Source organism: Sturnira hondurensis, unplaced genomic scaffold (genome assembly GCF_014824575.4).
Source record: "Sturnira hondurensis isolate 20B ecotype Veracruz unplaced genomic scaffold, ASM1482457v3 Scaffold0009244, whole genome shotgun sequence".
Classification (NCBI taxonomy): Eukaryota; Metazoa; Chordata; class Mammalia; order Chiroptera; family Phyllostomidae; genus Sturnira; species Sturnira hondurensis.
Window position 1 is genome coordinate 6,147,582 of NW_028081875.1, and position 2,855 is coordinate 6,150,436.

Consider the following 2,855-nt stretch of genomic DNA (forward strand, 5'->3'; position numbering starts at 1 on the left):
GCTCAGTGGATTGAGTACTGGCTTATAAATTAAAGAGTTGCTGGTTCAGTTCCCAGTCAGGGCACATGCCTGGGTTGCAGGCCAGGTCCCCAATAGGGGTGCACAAGAGGCAACTACACATTGATGTTTCTTTCCCTCCTTCTCTCCCTCCCTTTCCCTCTGTCTAAAAATAAATATTCTTTTTTTTAAAGGTGGGGGGGGGATGGAGACAACTATACTTGAACAACAATAAAAATAAATTAATTAAAATTTTTTCCATTAAACTTTGTTTTAATGGGTCTCAAAATTCTGTGACAGACTTTGGTTGTTTCCATTAAAAGGTACTGATTTAAAAAATAATAAACTAAAAACTGCCACACACACACACAAACAAATGGTCTACAAAACATTCTTCTTTCCTTCTTTTACTATGCATTGTAATTGTTAACAAGTCCTTTACTATTAAACTTAAGTGGCCATTTGAGACAAACAGTTCTGAGACCATTCTTCTACCGCTGATTAAGACTGGGATGGCAGGTCTTGGGGATAATATTCATTTAGCCTTCCGAGCTTCCTGAGAAGACTTGGTGACTTTCCCAGCTCCAGCTGCTTTCTTGCTCACTGCTTTGATGACATCAACAGCAACCGCCTGCCTCACGTCACAAACAGCAAAGCAGCCCAGAGGAAGATAGTCAGAGAAGCTTTCAACACACATGGGCTTGGTGGGAACCATATCAACAATGGCAGCATCACCAGATTTCAAAAACTTTGGGCCATCTTCCAGCCTTTTCCCAGAGTGAACAATCAATCTTCTCCTTCAGCTCAGCAAATCTTCAAGCAATGTGAGCTGTGTGACAATCCAAAACAGGTGCATATCCAGCACCGATTTGTCCTGGATTGTTGAGGATAATCACCTGAGCTGTGACATCAGCATTCATTCGTGGGTCATTTTTGCTGTTACCAGCCACATTGCCATGATGAATATCTTTGACAGACATGTTCTTGACATTGAAGCCCACATTGTCCCCAGGAAGAGCTTCACTCAAAGCTTCATGGTGCATTTCAACAGACTTTACTTCAGTTGTAATATTGACTGGAGCAAAGGTGACCACCATGCCAGATTTGAGAACAGCATTTCTCCACTCAGCCCACAGGGACAGTACCAATGCCACCAATTTTGTAGACATCCTGGAGAGGCAGACGCAGGGCTTGTCAGTTGGACAAGTTGGTGTCAGGATGCAATCCAGAGCTTCAAGCAGCATGGTTTCACTGGCATTGCCATCTTTCTGGGTGACTTTCCATCCCTTGAACCAAGGCATGTTAGCATTTGGCTAACATGTTGGCTTCAGTATGTTGTGGCCACTCCAACCAGAAATTGGCACAAATGCTACTGTGTTAGTGTTGTAGCAAATTTTCTCAGTGTAGGTGCTGACTTCTTTAACAATTTTCTCATATCTCTTCTGGCTGTAGGGTGGCTCAGTGGAATCCATTTTGTTAACACCAACAATCAGCTGTTCCACACCCGGCATGTAAGCCAGAAGGGCATTCTCATGGGTCTGCCCATTCTTGGAGATACCTGCTTCAAAGTCACCAACACTGGCAGCAACAATCAGGACAGCACAGTCAACCTGAGATGTCCCTGTAATCATGTTATTCATAAAGTCTCTGTATCCTGGGTCATCAATGATGGTCACGTAATACTTGCTGGTTTTGAATTTCCACAGGGAGATATCAATGGTGATACCATGCTCACATTCAGCTTTCAGTTCATCTAAGATCCAGGCATACTTGAAGGAGCCCTTTCCCATCTCAACAGCCTCCTTCTCAAAATTTTCAATGGTTCTATCCCGCCACACTTGTAGATCAGATGGCCAGTAGTGGTAGACTTGCTGGAATCTACGTGTCCATAATAAAATCTTGATGTGAGTCTTTTTCTTTCCCATTTTGGCTTTGATTTAGTGCTGGATTTCTTGACACCTGTGTTCTGACAACAAACCCATTATGAAAAAAGCAAATTAAAAAATTTGAAAAAGGCTACAAATCTAAGCAACACAGATTACAATGACTGCTCTTACAATCAGCCACCTAAAATACATCCATGAGTCTTGGGAAGAAAACTCATGTTGAAGAAATAAAAATGGAATTAAGAATTTAAAGTGCTGGCCACTTTTACATAAGCTGTCATTGGATAACATTTCTCTTCCTGCCCCAACCTTATACTTAGGGAAAATGAAGTTCTATGTGGTTAAATCACTCACTTAAAGTCACACTTGCAGTTTTGAGAAGACTGAAAGTGTGTCTGCCACAGAAACCATCTTTCAGGCATCTATTTAAACACACGTGAAAGTCAGGTTTGAAGAGCTATGCACCGAAAACAGCTCTCTGCCTTGTTTGTGCTCATCCATCTTATATTCCGTTGTGCTCTACACTGTCCACGTTAACAATCTTCTAGGTAAGTTAGTGGCACCAGACACAGTCTCTTCCAGAGCAACCAACGTTTGAATGCTGACAGAAGCAAATAAAAGTGTTTGTTAAGCCTCACACCAGGGCAGGTGTGAGACATTAAGATGTGGTTCACAGTGACCCCAAGAGCAAAAGCACTCACATTCAAATGAAAAAACAATCACCTTGAGCCAATTTTCCTTTCCACTATCATTGGCATTGCTGGTAAAATATGGAAAGAGGACCAAAGTAATGGGTTTCAGAGGACCTGTGTCTGGCCAGAGGAACACCCTGCATTCTGTCAGCTCAGCATTGACTAAGAAACATGTAGGTACAGACCAAATCAAATGCCAGGTCCACACCCTGAATCAACCAAAGGAAAAACCTGCCCTTAAGTTTGATTTCTCCTCAATGTAACAAACCCTGACTATTGT

At 42.2% G+C, this 2,855-nt stretch overlaps 1 pseudogene; it reads right to left on the reverse strand.

The window, feature by feature from the left end:
• Nucleotides 1–517: 517 nt before the first annotated feature.
• Nucleotides 518–1,937, reverse strand: LOC118994380 (elongation factor 1-alpha 1-like; annotated as a pseudogene).
• Nucleotides 1,938–2,855: the final 918 nt, after the last annotated feature.